The 22,049-nt window shown below is 32.1% G+C and overlaps 1 pseudogene; it reads right to left on the reverse strand.

Moving 5' to 3' along the window:
- Nucleotides 1–16,719, reverse strand: part of LOC125839760 (peroxidase 3-like) — a 54,503-nt pseudogene extending 37,784 nt beyond the window's left edge.
- Between the last annotated feature and the right edge of the window lie 5,330 nt (nucleotides 16,720–22,049).

A 22,049-nucleotide genomic window follows, 5' to 3' on the forward strand; every position in this document is an offset into this window, starting at 1 on the left:
TTATATTTCAAATTGTTTTCTCCATTTGTATTTAGTCCCTGACATAAGCATTGCGTGTTATTGTTAGAAAGTCATCCACCTGGAGAGGAAGGCATAACAAAGGATCAGGGATCATGACAAATTTCAACCGAACAAATTAAAGCATTTTTAGATTACGTCATATAAGCCCATTTAGCCTCAAAAGTGTCATATGTATATTGAATGGGGAATGGGTTTGGATGGCTTAAATTTAGGGTGAAGAAGCACAATCCATATGCTTTCCTCTGTAGCACACATGGATTAGCTGGTTTTGGGAGACTTGAATTGTTAGTTTGTTTGCTCTTTTTTTGGCCTAATTTTGAATTGCAATTGTAGCCAATTTCTTTGGAAAATAGCCGCTATTGATTATCGTTATAGCCCTCAATTAATTGCCTATTTTCCCACTCTACATAAATTATTGTTATAGTCCTCAATTAATTAAACCTAAGTCATTGATATCAATATTAGACATGTGACAGTTGACACTCATTCAAGAAATGATTTGGGAAAATAATGATGATAGTTAAACCCCTATTCTATAAATATGGTTCTCCTAACACTATAAGAATTGATTCCTAAATATTGATAAGGTAAAATAAAGTTAAATGTGGATAAAATATAAATAGTACAACTCACATAACATATTGTGCAATTAAGTACTGCAGTATTAGTCTTTTTTAATTTGTTGTTGGCTTATGTATAGGGATAAGGGTTTGAAAAATACCCCAACTTTGGTCGAATTTGCTGTTGCGATACTAAACTTTCATGAGGACCTATTACCTCCTTAGACTATTTAATACCGTATTTTTTACCCTCTGAACTATTTAATAGTGTATTTTAAAGGTATATATGTGCCCACGTGGACACATTATAATTTTATGTTCACGTGGGCACATAAATATGTTTAAAATACGGTATTAAATAGTCTAGGGAGGAGGTAATAGGTCCTCATGAAAGTTTAGTATCGCAACAGCAAATTCGACCAAGTTAGGGTATTTTCAGACCCTTATCCCTTATATATAAGGTAATACTTACGTATATCTTACCAAAATATATACTATAGACAAATTATTTTCCTGCTTCATCTTGCTTTTGCTTCGACCCAAAATAAAAACGAAATGGAATAAGAATACATTTCTATTAAACATGAGCAAATGCATGTTCAACTATTATTCCAATAGACATACAGTAATCATTAAATGTTTGAGATGTAAACTCATCAGTATTATTTAAATGAACTAGTATACTTGTTCGTGCTTTGCGCGGTTATAAAAAAACTTAAATATATTTTAAAATAATTAATTTCACTATTTGATAAATGGTTTAATAAATAATATAATAAAAGAGAGAAACACAAATTAAAATACGACTTCGATATTATTTATTCAGAAAATTTGCTAAAAATAAATTTTCATACTGATAAAAAAAGTTGAAAATATAAACATTGATATGAAAAGTTAAAAAATTGTTCTCTCTCAATCTATTATTATAAGTAGTAATTATTATAAATAAATTGGAGTAATAAATGTACAAAGGATAACACATTCTTTAATGTAGAAAAAATAAAAGAAACTTTTATTTGCTTTCAATAATAATAAATTTAATACACATTAATCATATATTCACATTTATTATGGTAAAAAGAAAAAAATATTACTCTTATTATCCTTATTTTCACTCTATTTATGTTGTTAAGAAGAAAATTAATTTATATATATGATATTTTTTTTAACACTTTTAACATAAATTTTGATAAAATTAAATTATGAAATTTAAAGTTTTTCTTGAAAAAAAAAGAGAGTTAAGGAAATTATATTTTTAGTTTTATATATATATAAAAAATCTTAATTTTACTATACATATAAATTTGATAATTTTTTTATAAATATTTTTATAATGCCCCTATTTAGGGGACAATGATATAAAATATCAAATGATATTATGAATATGATTATTAATATAATTTAGGAGTTATGATCATCAAAAGTCATTAACGTACGAAACATAAAGATACTTGAATTTTTATATTAAAAATTATGAATCAATGAAGGAGTAGTAATTGATACATTCATTTTTGTACAAAAATAAGAAATAAATAAACAGAAAATTTGTCAAAAAAAAAAGAGAGAAAATCAAAAGATAAATAAGATTATTGGCCAAAGAGATGTGCTACACCACTTTTCTTTTGTCTAGATAATTCTTATATTGGTAAAGAAAATAGATTGAGAGAGAACAACTTTACTAAATCATTTTTAGCCTAAACAAATACTTTTGTATTTCAATTTCTGACCAAACAGATTGTAATAGTAATCTTTGAAAATCTCAAAAACTTTGAGAACTTCTAATATTAAAAATTAAAAAAAAAAAAAAACTAAATATATGAAGACTACAAAGTTCCATATCAATAAACATCTTTTTATAAGTTATACAATATTATAAAAAATTATGAATTAACTTTACATTCTCATGTTCTATCATAATAGTTATTAAAAGTTGATTTACATGACTACAAAATTATATATACATGCTTTATTAAGTAGCATACATGTGTGTGTTGACTTTCGTTTCAGCTTCTATTTTCAACATGAAAATAAAATAAGTTAATCATTTAACAACAACAATAACGACAAAATATAAAAATGAAGTTAACTAATCAAATAAAAACTTTAAAGAATATTTAATTATGAGTTAAAGATAAAGGAAGGATCGTGTTATCAACATAACATAATGCTCCAAAAACTATAAAAAGAAGAAAAAAAAATCTCTATAAACTACAAAGAGAAGCAAAGAGAAAAATTCAAACAGAGAAAAAGTAATAACCATATTAGGCACATCAAATAGTTTACCTTGTAAAATCGAACTGCACAAAATTATTTAACAATCTTCATCCTGCAAAATCAGATCAAATCAGACAAAAAATTAACCAATAAAAGAGATAAAAGATCAAGAATAAGGAAAAATGTAAAAAATATAATCATCACATGTCTCAAAATAGGTTTTTATAAGTGTGATTTTGAGATGTCATAAATTTGTATATTAAATTATTTGAGGGTTATGAATATGAAAGGTTAGGAGTTATGAAATTTATTAATACTTATTAAGAGTAAAATTTATGTAATTGAAGAGGTAAGAAAATAAAATAATTGAAAGAAATAAGAGAAAAATGCCAATAAAATCACAAAAAAAGATAAATAAGAATGAAGTCCTTAGAGAGCGTCACGTCACCGTTTTCATATTCAGCTTTATTATAATATATAGATTGTCTTTATTGCATAGTTTGAAAGTTGTGCTTTTAATCTTATTATTTGAGCCAACACTCACGCAAAAGTCATGTCGCGAGTTGATAATAAGCACATATATGACTATCTTGTAGAAGCATCTATCAAGACCATATAATATTTAAATGGTCCACATGCAAGGTGAATTGGCCTATATATATCACCCTGCATACGTTCTAGAAATGTAGGAGATTCAATTCCAACCTTGAATGTTGATGGTTTAGTGATCAACTTTTCTTGAGAACATGCAACACAAGAGAATTCCTTTGACCGAAGGATATTTGGGCTCTTTAAGGCATGCCCATGTGAATTCTCAATTATTTTGCGCATCATATTAAAATCGTGATGACCTAATTGGTCATGTCAAATGATAAAATCATTAAAATTAGCAAACCTTTTATTTTCTACGTCATGTGATTCAATTGTATTTATACTTGTATAGTACAACCCAGAAGAAAGTGCAGGTAATTTCTGATGCACAATTTTCTTCTCTATATTAATTGTAGTAATGTAAAGGTACTCAAACTTTCCTTCATTAGCAGTCTCAACATGATAGCCATAATTTGACGAATAACTTTGAAATTTAATAAGTTTTTTTTAAAGTTACTACAATGTAATGCATTATCAATGGTCAATATTGTACCTCCAGGTAGTAATAAGGTCGCTCTTCCAGAGCCCTCGATTAATTTTGTACTGCCTGATATTGTTTTAACATATGTCATTTTCATAACCATATTAGGAAAGTATTTCTTTTCTCTTAATATAGTATGTGTTTTAGCACTATCAAGAAGGCACACATCTCAATTACTTATCTTTGATCCAATTGACAACTGTGGATTTCTATTAATTTTCATAAAAATACATCAAAAGAAGCACGAAGCAAAACTAACAACAAAAATTTAAATACTTTAACATAAAGAAGAACGTGATAATTAAAAAAAACACATAAGTAAAGTAGCAACAGACTATATTCCCCAACTAAAAGATCAAACTTTAGTTTCCATCTCCAAAGAAGTCATCAACTTCTATATGAGTACTATCACCAAGGCCATCAAAAACATCATCTTTTAAAGCCAAATTTGCTTCAACATCCTTATCATATTTCTGAGATGTTCTCGGCTTATCATCATCTTTTAGAGTCAAATGTGACTCAACTCAAGCATTGGAAGATGAGGCACCACCTTTATTCCTTTCTTTTAAACGAATTTTGGTAAAGTCTGACAAAATGTTCAGGTGTTTGACATTCACTCTTCCAATGGCCTTTCATGCCACAACGATGACAATTACTTTTCAAGGGGTTATTTTTTTAGAACTCATGTTGTTCTCCCTTTTATTATGACCACCACCTCGACGATTGTTGTATCGCCTCTTATCTTTGTCACATCCACGCGCACTATTATAGCCCCGATAATCATCTCATTTTACTTCAGATCAATCATGTGCTTCTACCACGTTTGCTTACGATAATGGAGAAGCTCCAGTGGAACAAGTTTCAAAAATTTTCATTAAAAGTACATTATGTTGCTCAGCTACCAAAAGGCATGAGATCAGTTCAGAGTATTTCTGAAAATCCTTTTTCACGATATCTCTGTTGCATATCACTTTGAGGCCTGGAAAGTAATAAGTTTCTTTTCCAACATGTCCTCATCTTTCATAGTCTATCCCACATAATTTCAATTGTGAGGTTATGCTGAATACATTTGTAATGACCCTCCAGGTCATTTCTGTGTCTTGCCTTCTCTGTGTCGTTTAGAGCGTTCCTGTAGCGACCCCAAGTCATGACTTGCTGGGACTGACAGTTCGGTCACCTGGTCTTTCGTTTGATCTTGGTGCGAGTTTTTGTGTTTTGGAGCTTATGAAGCTTGAACGATCATTTTCGATCAAAAGTTCAAGAAGATGACATCGAAATCCAATTCTGACGATTCCATCAGCTCCGGAAGGGTCATTTTAGGCTAGTAGCATGGTCGACATGACTCCCGAGGTTTTCAGTGTGAGTCGGTGCAATTAGGCGTTTTAACTTTAAGATTAAGCCTAAGTTTGACTTTGGTCAACATTCTGAGTAAACGCGCCCGGATGAGAATTCCGTCGGTGCGGTTAGCTCCGGAATGTCGAGCTTGGTCTAGATTGACCCTTCTTTTGTGTCCCAAGGTTTTCGATATCTTTCCGAGCCCTTTTGTGGGTTTTGACTTAAAATGACTTTTGGAAGTGGGACCCACTTTTTATCGAAATGATCTCTGATGGAAATTTTGACTGCGCCGTTGAGTCTGGAAAATCGAATTTGGTATGGTTGCATATCTCGTTTGCGTGCACGGGGTTCCGAACGAGATCGGAGCACCCCGTCGGAGTTTTAAGTTTTGGAAATTATTGCAGAAAAAATAAATGCAGAAAACCAGCAACATTTCCCAAAACTTAAACCCTCATAACTCTCTCATCTTTTGTCTGAATTAGGTGATTCGAAGTGCGGGATCTTCGTAGTTTCGGTGGCTTTGTGGTAAAGTGTTCAGAAGTTGTTGGGTGCGCGTAGTTCGAGGTAATTTCACGATAAAACCTGATTGCAGTACCTTTTTCGAGTCTTTGTTTTTGGTATTTTTGTTTTGGTCATATCTCACTCATTTTAGCTCGGTTTTGGGTGATTCGAAGTCCCACATGTTGAGAATTGTCGTCACTTCGTCGTAGAGTGTTTAAAGAGTGCTGGGCACCTTTCTATTCTCGTTTATTCCGAGTTTAGACTGCTGCTGTAGGGTTTCTTTTAGTTGATTAAAGTGTGGTTTCTTGCTTGTTGGTTTTTGCTGTGTTTTGAGCCTCGGATTGTGTTCCATTTTGGAACACAAGTTTGGAGTGTTGTTTAGGGTCTCTTGACGAAGTCAAATTCGGACAGTTCGGTGCTGGTCCCACGATTCCCATTTTGACTCCAAAATTGACCCGTCTTCGTTTGCTGTGATTTTGATGTCTAAATGATCGTAGTAACGTTGTGACTCTATTTTTGATAGCAGGGCAGCGTCTTGAGACTATTCGGAAAGGGAAAGCTCTGGTAAAGTGATTTGGAGAGCGCGCGATTGGCCTTAAGGTAGGCTACGACTTCCTTTCTTATAGATTGAGCTTAATTGTGTAAAAGCATGTCGATTGGAGTGAATTGGGGGTGGGTATCAGTTTACTACCTTACTTTGATTAGATACCTTATGTTAGGATCGATTGGCCACATTTTGGGTATAGTATCATGTTAACCGGTTTAGTAGAGTTGCATGCTTATGTGCTAAATGCTATTGTATGCTTGTATGCTATGTATTTCATGCCTTGTTCATCCTTAACCGTAAGCATGATGTCCTTAGTCTAGGTTAGGCTAGCATTGCCTTAGACTTATGACCCGTGTGGGCTGGATAGCCTTGACTTGCTGCCGACGTCGTTCGGATGACTTAGCTCCTTGTAGACTGGAATAACAGACTTGAGTCTGATAGTTTGAGCCTTAGATTAGGCGTTATCGCTGCTTGCTGCACTTCTGTATCTTCTCCCTCTCATTTTGCGGTTCCGACGCATTCTCGAAGGTTTGGTGCATCACTCGAGGTGTGGGATTAAGATAGTATAGGCTTGGAGCCTTTTATGTGATATCTTAGAGTGGACGGCATTCCAGAGTGGTTGTTGTTGGATTGAATCCTATTAGAGATACCATCACCCCCGGGGTCGTTCTTTCTAGCTGGGCTGGGAACGTATCGCTGGCTGGGTAGACTCGGTGATATCGGCGATCGCCCCTGAGCCTCTCTTTCTAGTTGGGCTGGGAGTGTGCTGCTGGCTGGGTGTCCCCAGGTCGCTCTTTCTAGCTGGGCTGGGAGCTGACTGCATGGTAGGACGACTCGCGATATCTACCTCACTCACGGGTCCCTCTTTCTAGCTGGGCTGGGAGTGGACTGTTTGGTTGGGTGCCCCCTAGGGTCACTCTTTCTAGCTGGGTTGGGAGTGCACTGCTAGCTGGGTGAAGTCTAATGGATTATCTTAGTTACTTTGGGCTGGGAGCCCGATTTTCTTCTTTCTCAGTAGACTTAGCTTTTTCGTGTACCTGTCGGGCTTATGGGGGTTCGTTTAGGTTTTATTTTAGCTTGTGCACGAGAGTACCTTCTGGGCTTATGGGGGTCCAATTAGGTTTAGTTTAGTTGTACTTAGTTTGTTTCTGGTATGCTCGTGTGCTTTCTTTTCTTATCCTCTTTGGCCTCTCTGTGTCTAGATTCTATCATTTCTTATTGTTTTTACCCTTTTGCTCAGTCGGCCTATGATGCCTACTGAGTACCTGTTGTGTTGGTACTCATGCTTCGCTCTGCATCTATTTCGTGATGCAGGTCCCAGTACCAGTTATCAGCGGTGATTAGTTTCAACCTTCTTTTGCAGCTGTGATTTGGAGACGAGGGCGAGCACTTGGCGTTTTGGGGTTTGTTCTGTCTCCTTCTTTTGTTTTAGCTAGTCTTGTTGCCTTTGAGACACGCTCTGTTGTGGTCCACTTTTGGGACTTGTACTCTTTATTAGATAGCTCTGTACCAGTGACTTTCAGGTTCTGGGAGGGATTTCTGTATATATTTATTTTGGGTTGCTTCCACCTTGTTATCCTTGTTTAGATTATTGTTTTCGCTAGTTTCTGCCCTTTCGCTCATTGCTTGATGTTCTGGGTTACGGGTTGGCTTACCTACTGGTAGGGTATAGTAGGTGTCATCATGACTCGAGAAATTGGGTCGTGACAACATTAGAGTTATATTCAATTACGGTCTTAAAATCTTGAAATCGTACGTGCATCCACTCATAACGAGCTCTTGGCAATACTATAGCCTTTAGGTGGTCATACCTCCCCTTCAAATCAGTTCACAATTCAAGTGGATCATTTACCGTCAGATATTCAATCTCTGGTCCCTCATCAAGATGATGACGAAGGAAAATCATAGCCTTCACCTTATCTTGGCTCGATGCTTCATTTCCCTGAGTAATGGTGGCATGAAGACCTTTAATAGCTAAGTGAATCTCAGCATCGAGTACCCATGAAAGGTAATTTTTTCCACAAATATTTAGTGCTACAAACTCAAGTTTGGATGAATTCGACATGATGAGATTATGAGAGAATATGTGGATTAAATAAAAATATTTACATAATACCTTCGCAAGTAGAAACTTCGTGCCAATAACGTATTATAAAATCAAGCTCAGAATAATATAATATAAAGAGAAGAAAATGAATGAAGATGGAGATAATTCTTATTCAAGTGTGTCTTCCAAATGGTGAGTGATATCTCTATTTATAGTGTTGAGATATCACTCTCAAAGGTCGCCAAACTAGTAGATAAATAGTTATCCCTAAAGGTTCTTATCACCTTGGAAGCACCCATACATGAATTCAATTAATTCTTGAATAAATCTAATGGATAATCCCCACAATTCAATGGATTTATAATAAATATATGTTAAATCTCTAATAAAGAAGACAATTATAGCGAGAGGTGAAAAATTGATTGAATTGAATAAATATTTTTTTAATTATAAAAAATAAAATAAATAAATAAAATTCTCTCCCATCTATTAACATATTATTACTCCACATTAATAAAATTAATTAAAATTATTATGTTAAAAGCTCCAATAAAGAAGACAATTATAGTGGGAGGTGAAAAGTTGATTGAATTGAATAAATATTTTTTAATTATAAAAAATAAAACAAAGAAAGAAAATTTCTTCCATCTTTTAACATATTATTACTCCACATTAATAAAGTTAATCAAGAAAATATAAAAATTAAAAGTGGAAGAATACATGAATATATATTAAAAACCCTAATAAAGAAGACAATTATAGTGGGAGGTACATATACTTCAAAATAAATTTCTATTAAGATGATTTTAAGGTGTTACAAACTTGTATATTAAATAATTGAAAGTTATAAATAAGAAAAGATTTAAGGTTACGAATATTTATTAAAGAACTATGAGTTAAGGAGATGATTTTACAAAATAAAATAATTGAAGAATTATTATTTTTAAAAAAAAAGGTAAAATAAGAGAAAAAAGATAAATAAAAATGGAGAATATAGAGAGGTGTCACATCACCTTGTCTAAATTTATGCTTTATTATATATATAGATTTGAATTTGAAATGATAATTTCAAATCACATGTACAAATGCCAATTAATATTTTAAATATATTTTATCTCTTAGATACTAAGATTTCCTAACTAGTAGAATTGAATAAAAATATAGCAATAAAGAAATTTGATTAATTTCAAATTAAAAAAAATTACAATCATTGGAAATGAAAATCTATGGTATTTTTTGGGCGTCATGGCGCTCACATCTTTTGTTCGTTGTGTGTAATCATATTCATAAATGTAGGATTATTTTTCGCTGAGTCATGAATGAGTATTCAACTGACAAATTGAATGTTTTCGTTTTCGTGTCAGGATTATATACTCCATTTTGATTTCACAATAATTTGTTAACTCGGTATCAAATTTTAATGCTTCCAAAATTTCAAGCATGATTATCTCTATTGCTGCCTCAACAAACCTAAAAATAGAAATATTATTAACGTCGTTTGTCGATATTATGTACATTGAGTATGAAAAATATGGAAGAAAATATATTATGTCATTCATTAAAATGCATGGAGGAAATATATTCATTTTTTTACTAAAAATCTTAAACTCACGTAGTTCCTTACAATGTAGAAGATAGGAGGGAAATCTTGAACATAACACTAACATGTATGAAGAAAGTTTGAGTATATTGAGTATTTCAGAAATGGTAAAAAAATATATATACAAATTCTGGTAAAGAACAATGCATCATGTGAATTCGTGTATCGTAAAAACATATACAATTTTCCTCAAAGAACAATGCATCATTTGTTTTGAATTCGTGTATCGTATAAACATATGCAAATTTCCTCAAAGAATAAAGCATCATTTGTTGTGAATTCATGTACCATTAAAATATATGAGATTATAATAAAATAGAATAGGAAGAATGTATGTTGTCACTGAATCACTTACCTTGTTTGAGAAGATGAAAGTCTTGCATTGATTTATGAAGAACGGAGAAATACTTCATTGATAAAAACATGTTATTTTAGCATATTTGGGAATATTACGATTGGACGGGTAAATTTAAGTCAATTCTGAGGGATTGGGATAGAAATGAATTAAGAAGAAAAAAAGGAAAGAGAACAAGTTAAATAGAATTAATAAATCAAATAAGAAATACTAAAAACAATTAAAATAATCAATGAAGGTGTGATATACTTTGATATGTTAGTATTAAATATATCTTGTGAAATATTTCCTTTATTATATATACATTAGATTGTTGTAAAAAGAATATAGAATGTTAGATAAAAATTAAAATTAGATAAATCAATAAATGTTGTGAATATATATTATAATAATTAAGCACAAGTCAGTTGATTGAAATAGTAATATGAAGTTATAAATCATAATAATAATTTATCTTACTTATTTCATAAAGTTTCAAGCATTACTTTATTTGTAAATTATTATTTAATTTGTATCTACTTTTTATAATTATTTTTTTGAAAATGTATTAGATACAACCTCTTTTATCTTTATAAGATAGGGTAAGATTATATTTATGTTACACTTTTCAGACTCCATTTACAAAATTATATTGGGTGTGTTGTTGTTTATTAAAGAGTAAAGTATCAAGAACATATTTAAATTATCTCATTTTATTGAGTTTCAAACTTAAACTATTGAGAATGTGAGTTTCATATCTAAATTATTACTCATTATTTTGAGAAACACACCACCAATAGTTTAGATATGAAACTAAAAACAAAGATAATTTGAAGATATTTTAATATTTCTCCCTTTATTAAAATAATTTTATGTATACCTAATTTTAGTAAACTATAGTCAAAGTACATTTGTCTCCTCCTTCCTTTTAATTTCCTGCACCAAACAAATTTGTTGTAATAAATTTTATCAAGTTTCTTGAATATGATTAATTTATTGGGTAAATCACATCAATCTCACTAGTTTAGGCCTTAATTACTAGATTCCCAATAGTTTCAAATATTACTTCATCTACCATATTTCATGCTTAGGATACATGAGTTTGAATCCATGAGATACATGTGTCTGTCGAATTTTAAAATTGAGATACTAAATTTATTTATTTTAAATTAATTGATTGTAACTAATTTCCTTAATTAGAGGAGTAATTGAAGATTTTCAAAATACATAGATAATTAATTTTTTATTATTATTCTTTGAAATAGTAAATTCGTTAATATTATTAATATAAGATAAAAACATGTATATCTTGGTAATGTAATTTGATTAATTTCAAATTGTTACTCTTAAAATAATAAATTCATTGATTTGATGTATCTATTATCAATATATGATGTATCCAACAAACTAAACACTTAGATACATGAGTGTCATACAAGTACATTCATATGTATCATAGAAGTATCTAGCATTAGTTTTATGTATTTGTTATACATATCTAGTACTAATTTATGTATCTATTTATATATATATAATATTAATTTCATGTATCTTTTATATGTATCTAGTATTAATTTGATGTATATCAATTGCATATGATATATCCAAAAATATGCATCTCGAATACATAGTACGCATATACATCTAATTATGTGTATCTAAATATGGAATATACAAAAAGTAGAAGCATATACATCTAATTATGTGTATCTAAATTTCATACGTTATATCCAAAAATATGTATCTCGAATACATAATAAGCATATACATTTAATTATGTGTATCTAAATATGAAATGTAGCTGAAACACATGAATTTAATTAGGAACAAATCACGACTGTAGAGTATCTGTCGTATCATTAATATTATCGTGTTGTTAAAAATCATGTATCCGAAATTTATTGGTGGATACATATGCATGTTCAGATACCCCATTACTAAAAATACAACTCAAATCTTAATTAAGATTACTACTTACTGGATACACATGTTTCAAGGGCTATATCAAAGTAATATTGGTACTACCACATCCATATCAGAGTAACCAAGGAAAGCCTTAGAAGAACACCAGCAAACAAAAACTCTCTACAATACTCCCTTTGATCCTTTTGCGCTATGTCATAACATAATCAAAACTAAGATCCATTTCTTCTGGAGACAAACAATCAAGACCCACTCTGAATTGAAAGTTTTCTCTGTAGCAGTTACTTTGATTTGATCTCGTTATAAATGAACAATACAGAATAATATTTGGGTTCAGGAGAATTTGTCGGCCATGGTGGTGATATCTTGAGAAGAAGAGAGTAGATTAGCTATTGTTGGAATGAAATTGTATGGTGAAATTCTTGAATCGGAAAGGAGGAGACATAATTGAGTGATAAATATGGGAGGGGAGAATTAAGAGATAGTGGTTGACTTGGAGTGAAAGAGTTAATTAAGCAAATAATTAATCAATTCTAGTTATAAACTACTAAAGGTGGTAATATATGTAATTGTTTGAAAGTAAAGATAATATTAGTATATATAGTAGTGATGTATGTCTAATAAGTAGTTTATCCTAATTTTTTTGATAAAGCATATAATATTATCGAGGAATATATATATATATATAAAATTTGATTGCATATATAATTCTTTTTTAAAAGACTAATTTATGTGGTAATGTTATGGTGAAATATACTTAAATCTAATATGTGATCGAAATTATATTAATAAAAAACCAAACAAAAGCTGAATCGATGAAAATCAAATTATAATTAATTTATTTAACTCCAACACTTTAAAATCCATTTTATTAATTTGATTCCTTTTATAGAAAAATCAATCCAACCAAACTATAAACACCTTTAATTGTGAAAAAAAAGAACTTCTTTCACATGAAGGTTTGAATATAAGTTACTGCTGTTTAACAACGAATAACTCCAGAACATTGATAAATCACTAATTTTGCAAAATGAATTCTTTAGATTTATTGTTATTTTTAAAAATTACAACTCACATGTTAATAAAAATTAGAGTTTGTTCTTTATGATATTTGAAATTTATATTTCAAATTGAACCACATTACTATAAATTTGAGTGTTGAACCAGTATTAAATTATTGAAATTCAAAGAATTAGTTTTTATTTTAGAGCGAAAAAAGAAAAGCAATTGAATATCTAAACTTAAGACACATACGCTATATTAGGGGTGTCAAATGGGCGGATTAGGTTGAAATCAGAGATATTAAAATGAGTTGAAATAAAAATTGGATTGAATTTGACCCGCTCAAATTTACTTTGGGCTCAAATAGGCTAAAAACGGGTTAAGTCATAACCCACACTGTTTAACCGGCTTAATCTCAATAATTTTAGTAAAAATTACGTAAATCTCATAGTATTAAGAAGTAATTACACCCTATCCCTATTCTTTTTCAAATTACAAAAATCTCTTTAAATTATAGGATCCCTGGATACATCAGGAAGCTTGCAGATACATAGCTCATGAGATGTATCCGAAAGGGGAGGGATGTATCCGAGAGAGATAGAAATGTATCAGAGAGGGGATTTTTGAAATTTTTTTAAATGGTAAGAAATTTTAGAGATTATAATAAAATAAGATGTGTATTTATGTTTTTTTTTTCTTAATTGTAGCATATTATTACTATTATTATTTAACTTTTATAACCACAATTCGAATTTTAACTCAAGAATTTTTTTTTAAAAAAAAGATTTACAAATACATAGATAAATCTTAAAAGATATAAAATAGATAGTAATTCATACTTTCAATATACAAACATACATTACATCAATGCAAATAAGGTCTTAAAATGGGTTGAACTTGGAGATTAAATTGGACACATCAATCAATTGAGGATTCTTTTAAAATAGGTTAAGATTTGAATGAGTTGAGATTGAAACCAATTCAAATTATCTTGAACAAAAATTATTAAAATTCTGCACGAATTAGACAAAAAATATATATTTGGCTCATTTATGCATTTTACAACTTGCGTTATGTGCGTCTAAAATAGTACTTTAGGCATACATGATAGAAGTAGCAAATACTGTACATACACATATTTTAAGTTGTGTTTGAAGTAGTTAAATTTGCAAATAACATAAAACATAAGGTACAACTTAAATAATAATAATAATAATAGGTAACTTATAAAAATTCTATTAGTTTAGCACTAGTTTATAATATTACGAATCTTATCAGATTTTAGACCTTAGAGACATGTATTTGGCGTGTTTAGATAAGTTCAAATACATGTATCTTGAATATATACAGTCAAAATTAAGTGTAAATTATTCAAATAGAGATCAAAGAGTAAATAAGTATAATTTAATCAAATTCTTTTTTTAATTAACTTTTGAGTTGATATCTTAAAAAATCACTCAACTTTAGGAATTAATCTAGCAAAGTCATTAAAGTTTGTTTTGTATCAATAAAATCATTCAACTAAGACTTTTGTATCAATAAAATCACTCAACTTAAACATTTGTGTTAGTAAAATCACTCAACAAAATTTATCATTAATTATTTTTTATGTCATATAAAATAGACCCCACAAATAAATAAAATTAAAGAAAACTAATTTAAATTTTTTTATGGGTAAACTTAATTAGTGAAACAAATACTTTTGTGGTAAAAAATACTTCTCAATTTTGTTTTATTAGTTGATTATATTTTTACCGTTAAATTGAAGTTATTTTTATCCCTGTCATTACTAATTTCATCATTTATATCCTTCAATTGGATGAAAAGCCCCAAATTGATCTTAGATTAAAGTTAATTTACAAAATTATTCTTTAATCTTGTGGCCTTATTAAACATGTCACGTGAAAAGCTAAAATTAAAATGTTACCAAAAAAAGAAAGAGGTCATTCTTTTTTAAACAGATTAAAAAGAAAATGAGGTCATTCTTTTTTAAACGGAGGGAGTATAATCTTTTTCTTCCTTCAACTCTCTCTGCAACGGAACCCTTCACCTTCAAATATTGGTGAAAAATGCAGATCTTTGTGAAGACCCTGACGGGCTTAGAGGTAGAGTCATCGGACACCATTGACAATGTTAAAACAAAGATTTATTTTCGCATGTAAGCAGCTTCAGAATGGACGAAAGCTAGTTGACTACGACATCCAGAAGGAGTGGTGGTGATTACTTTGTGACAAGATGTAATGAATTTGAATTATGGGATCGTGTCAGTAGCTTATCAAGTTATGGATTTTGTTAGTAATTTTAGAAGAGAGAATATGACGAGGAGAAATGGATGAACAAGAAACGAGGAATAGAGATATGGATTTAGGGATTTAATTTACTTGAAGTAGGTGGGGTTCGGATTATAAGAAAATCGGGCAATTTAATTGAAATCGGGTTAATTTAAGTTCATTTGGGGCTTTTCATTCAATTGAAAGGTATAAATAATGAAATTAGTAACGGTAGGGATAAAAATAACTTCAATTTAACGGTAAGAGTATAATCAATTAATAAAACAAAATTGAAGGATATTTTTTACCCTTTTTCCAAAGAAATAATTAGAGTTTTATTGGTCCACTAGTGTATCTGTTTCTTAAAATTAGCACAAACAAATTATTGATGAAATTTGTGTTCACACATCTAATTAGGACTCATTAGACCGAATAAGACTACTAAAATGTTTAAAATTGTGACCTCAATTAATTACTTTCTAGATATATCATAACTGACACCTTTTCTTCAACAATGCAAAAACTAAACAATAGTGCTCGAATAAAATTTGTATTTTTTCTTTTGTAACTTGTTTTAAAAAAATAAATAAAAATAATAATTTTATATATTATAGTACTTTTCCATTGAAGCTTAAAATTATTTTGGCTCTGTAAATCTTGATCCTTTTTTATAATGTTAATTTTTCAACTTAATTTTTTGCTTTAACCAGTCAATTTTGTGTATGTTTTTTTTTTTTTGAAATAATAATAATAATAATGTCATAATGCTTACATACTTTAATATTATAAAAAATATTTATTTCATTAATTAAGTTTGCTCGTAATTAATTTCAACAATTGTGCTGTTGTCATTGATTGATTTGCATTTCTTCATCTTAAGATTAGCTGCATATTCACTGTCTAGAGATGGATCTTGTTTGCCCCAAACTCCAGTAAAATTGTATAAACGTGATGAAAATGACGGGCAATGAGAGACTCCAATGGTATGTGCACCTGATAGCAATCGTGGAAACTTACTCTGACAAAGCAATCGTGGAAATGCAGTCTGAGCAAGGCAGCTGCAAGAGATGGAGCATTTGGGATTTGCTTTTGCACATAATCTTGAATTATCTTCTCTGCTTGCGGACAGCTCTTTGCATAGAAGTTGAGCTGCAACTGACCATAGCTAGAACCCGCTATTCCTAGTAAAATACACAACACTAAAAAATTACTCAAATCGCCAAGTTTAGCCATTTATATTACTCCCTTACTTCTTTTGCAACTTTTGGTTTTCTTTGTTCGAGTTTCTACACATATCAACAAGAATTTATAGGGACATTGCTTTAGCTAATTTGCATTAGTTTAAGAAAACAGATTTGTTAGAGTCTATCTCTTTCATTCAATGAGGTTAATATGTCATGATCATATTGACATTACCCTCACATATTAGACACTTAAACTAATCTTCTTTTTTAAAAAAACATATCATTATTGTTACCTGATCCTGGAGATTATTTTGATGCACTGGCAAAATTTATTTGACCAGACACATAGCAAGCACAGAGAGGACGGCAGTCAACATCGAGTCCATCCATGCCAGCTGGATGAAGAGCCCTCTCAGGAAGGATTCATCCGGATGGACCAACGGAATCCGGACCATCCTAGACCAGTCTCTTTCTAACTACACCCAAACTCCGAGATACCTGGGATTCATGGGTAAGTTTCCCATATAACAAATCATTTCTAAACACAAAATTAATGAACTATGAGTTTACTAACAGAAAAATCACACAACCTGAAAATACGAGTATTATTTTAGGGTGAATAACTCAATTTTTACTCTTTTTTCTTTAAGTTTAACTGAGTAAAATTAAGGTTGTATATTTTTTGTCTCAATGCCAAAGCACCAAAAGAGGACAATTCCGCTTTTCGAACTAAGCGTTTTTAACTTACAGTTGTCACATAAATTACTATGGTTCATCCGTCAATCAAATTTAACCAACTTTAACTTAAAATAAGGAGTAGAGTTCTATCCTTTTTAGATAAGTTGTCACATAAATCAACAATTAAAATAACATCAAATTTATATAAAAAAAAGAGATGTACAAATTCTATTAGTTGCAGGTTAAATGTGGTTAGTCAAATCGTACCTCTATTGAAACAAAATGTTTTTTACAAAGATCAAGCAAGGATACCGTTCTCTTGGTCCTTCCGTCGGGTATATATCATTACAAATTCATTGTGGATGGAGAAGTTAGAGGTATTCCTGAACTTCCATGTGTAGCAGATGAGACAGGCGTCGTCTTTAATCCTCTTGATGTTAATGTAAGTGAGACTATATGTTAAAACTAGACATTGAGATGAACGTGATGAAGAGAAAGCAGAGAGAAAATTAATGGAGAAGAAACTGAATTCTCATTGCTTCAAAAACTAACTGCTATACAAGGTTGTATCTATATATATACACATCTAACTGACTCAATGCTAAAATATCTACTTCTAACTAACTATATGAAATTACCAATTAACCCCTAAGTTAGTTATAATTTGTTATGCCAGCTGTCTTCCTTAGCTGGTAGCCTGATGTTCTCAACACTCCCCCTCAAGTTGAGGGTTGGAATACATCTATCAGCCTCAACTTGTCCAATATGTAGTGATGTTGCTAACCTCCTAGAGCTTTAGTTAGAATGTCTGCTTCTTGATCAGTACCAGGAACATGCAGGGCCTTGATCAATCCCTTTTGTATTTTTCCCCTTACAAAATGACAATCTATTTCAATATGCTTGGTTCGTTCATGAAACATAGGATTTCCAGCAATTTGTATGGCTGCTTTGTTGTCACAGAACAATTCTATTGGTGTCTTCACTTTCATGCCCATTTCCTCCAATATTCCTGTAAGCCAAATAATTTCTGAGACTGCAGATGCCATGCTCCTATACTCTGCTTCAGCTGTACTTCTTGATACTGTTTCTTGCTTCTTTGATTTCCACGATATCAAAGTTCTTCCCAGCTTCATACAATAACCTGTCACTGATTTTCTTGTCACTGCACACGATGCCCAATCAGAATCACAGAAAGTTGTAAGTGTATTATCCTTTTCACTGCTCAACAGGATGCCTAAGCCTGGTCTTCCTTTGAGATACCTCACCACATGAAGTGTTGCCTCTAGGTGAGACTGCTTTGGGTCATGCATGAATTGACTCAAGGTTTGCACTGCATATGAAATATCTGGCCTGGTCATTGCTAGATACAGTAGTTTTCCTACCAGTTTTTGATAAGCATTTTTATCCACCAATTGTGGATCATCTTCTGCCCTTTTCAACTGTCTGTCATACTCAGATGTAGTGAACTTCATGTGTTGTTCCAGTGGTGTTATAGCAGGTTTTGCTCCTGCTAAACCCCATTCTGAAATCAATTCTAGTATATACTTTCTCTGTGTCATCAATATCCCCTTGCTAGACCTCAAGAACTCTATTCCCAAGAAGTACCTTAGCTCACCTAGGTCCTTGATTTTAAAGGTTTGTTGTAGACTTGCCTGTGAATCCTTGATCAGTGTCAAATCATTTTCGGTGATCAGTAAATCATCCACATATATGAGTATCATCACAAACTTCTCGTTCACTCTTTTAGTAAACAAAGAATAATCATGTTTACTTTGATGGAAACCAGAATCAATCAATGCAGTAGTAAGCTTTATATTCCACTGCCTAGATGCTTGTTTAAGTCCATATAAAGACTTCTTTAACCTGCATACCTGTGATGACTCCCCCTTACTGCCAAAACCCTGAGGCAGTACCATAAAAACCTCCTCATGCAGATCACCTTGAAGAAAGGCATTAAAGACATCCATTTGAAACACAGGCCAATCATGCATTGCAGCCAAAGCAAGAACACATCTAACTGTGACCATCTTTGCAACAGGAGAGAAGGTATCATGAAAGTCCACACCTTCCTTTTGAGTATAACCCTTTGCCACCAGTCGAGCCTTAAACCTTTCTACAGAGCCATCAGCAAGGTATTTGATTTTATACACCCACTTACAGCCTATTGGAAGTTTTCCAGCTGGTAGATCAACTACTTCCCAAGTTTTGTTTTCCTCAAGGGCATCAATTTCTTGTTTCATAGCCTGGACCCATCTGTCATCTAAGATGGCTTCAGAGTAGGAGTGAGGTTCAGTGGTTGTAGAAAATTTTGAAAGATAAACTTGATAACTAGGAGAAAGATGAGAATAGTTGACAACATGATTGATAGAATGAGAGTGTGATTTGTGATGTGGATGCGATTGAACATAATCAGACAACCAGATAGGAGGTTTGGTAGCTCTAGAGGTTTTCCTGGTGGGCACAAGTGATTGAGCAGGAAGTGGAACTGGAGATAAAGAAGAAGATGGAGGAGATGTGTTGGAAGGAGCAGGAGGAGTAGAAGGAGATGTTGATTGAATGTCAGTAGGAACAGGAGCATGATCTGAACTGGAATTGATCGCAGAGGGAAAAAATGTTGGACTATCTGAATCAAAGAGATAAGATGGAAGTACATTAGATATAGAGGGTGAGGAAGCATCAGGACTAGAGATAGAAGAACTCTTAAAAGGGAAGAGATACTCTCTGAAATGAACATCTCGGCTAACAAAGAAAACATGAGTTTGAAGGTTATAGAGTATGTAACCTTTCTGAATAGGAGAGTATCCCATGAAAACAGCAGGTATTGCTCTTGGGGAAAATTTGTCATGGGGATTAGGATCAGTGGCATAGCATAGACAACCTAGTGTCCTCATATGGCTTAAAGAAGGAGGAAGTTTGTGTAGTTTTTCATAAGGTGAAAGACCATGAAGTACAGTGGAGGGTAGTCTATTAATGATATAGGTTGCTGTAAGTATACAATCACCCCAAAACTTTAGAGGAATGTGTCCTTGAAATCTTAAAGCTCTGGCGACTTCCAAAAGGTGTCTATGCTTTCTTTCAGCCACCCCATTTTGTTGTGGGGTGTAGACACATGTTCGTTGATGTACAATGCCAAGGGATTGAAACAAAGATGTGCATTGAGAGTTTATGAATTCAAGACCATTATCAGATCTGATAGTCTTAATGGTGGTGTTAAATTGAGTTTGAATGAGTTGAATGAATGCTTTTAAGTGGATCAAATAGTCACTCTTGAATCTTAATAAAAACACCCAAGTCATTCGACTGAAATCATCTACAAGAGTAAGAAAGTATTTATTTCCATTGTATGTGGTGTGCTTATAAGGACCCCATACATCCATGTGCACCAATTGAAAAGAATGACTAGAAACTGCATTATGAATGGGAAAAGGTATTCTAGTTTGTTTGGCAATAGGACAAACAGGACAATTACAAATTTGAGATTTATCTAGTGTATGCTTAATAGAAGATATCTGGCTGAGGATAGGAACTGGAGCATGACCAAGCCTTTGATGCCATATAGAACTCTTGATAGAGGCAGATGGAGTGGAAAAACAAACAGAAGCATTTTGCAGATTTGATGTTGTGGCAGATAATGGTGAATTGGTTGAGAGAATGTATAGTCCATCTTTGACTTTACCAATCCCCTTCACCTTGCCAGTGTAAAGGTCCTGGAAAAGAAAAAAATCAGGGTAAAAAGAAGCAAAACATTGTAAATCTTTAGTGAGTTTAGAGACTGATAGTAAGTTGTATTGGAACATAGGTATGTGGAGGACATCTGTAAGTAACTGATCTTTGGCTAATTGACAAGTTCCTTTATGAGTAATCTGAGCCATAGCACCATTTGGTAAGTGAACTTGATTTTGAGGAGAAGATGGAAGTATAGAACTAGATGACATTAAGTCCAAGGATGAAATCATATGGTTTGAAGCCCCTGTGTCAACAATCCAAGAGTTAGTTTTAAAACCAGCCAAAAAACAATTAATTGTACCTGCCATGTTAGCCACATTCTCAGGGGAATCTTGCTTATCAATCAAATTAAGAAGTTTCTGAAACTGTTCTGTTGTGAATCCTAAACCTTGTTGTTGCTCAAACCCACCAAAGTGACTCAGATTAGCATTATGCGCCATGTATCCACCAGACCTGTGACCATTTGTACCTCTATATCCACTTGAGTTTCCAGAATCTCTATATCCACTTGAGTTTCCAGAATCTCTATATCCACTTGAGTTTCCAGAATTGTAGTGTTGTTGTTCTCCTCTGAAATTATTTGTATCTCTCTCCCTATTCTTAGTGAACTTAAAATCAGGAGGATAACCAATCAATTTATAGCATTTCTCTCTAGTATGACCCTTAAGATGACAAAAGTCACACTTTTGCAGCCTTCTAGTATTGTTGTGCCTGATAGAGTTCATAGCAGTTGATCCTGATCCTGAGCATTCACCCTCTTCATAGTGGGATGCCATTACTGATTTTCCTTTGGAGTAAGGATTAGATTTCATGGCAGTAGCAGCTAACGCAGAGGATTCACCTTCCTCATAGTGTGGTCTGAGATGAGAAGTCTGTGCAGCTGCACTCAAATGTGCTCTTTGACTCTCTTCATGAATAATAAGGGAATAAGCTTGGTTTACAGAAGGTATGCTAGGCATCATCAATATTTGGCTT

Source organism: Solanum verrucosum, unplaced genomic scaffold (genome assembly GCF_900185275.1).
Source record: "Solanum verrucosum unplaced genomic scaffold, falcon-dt-bn FXZP01000175.1, whole genome shotgun sequence".
Taxonomy (NCBI): domain Eukaryota; kingdom Viridiplantae; phylum Streptophyta; class Magnoliopsida; order Solanales; family Solanaceae; genus Solanum; species Solanum verrucosum.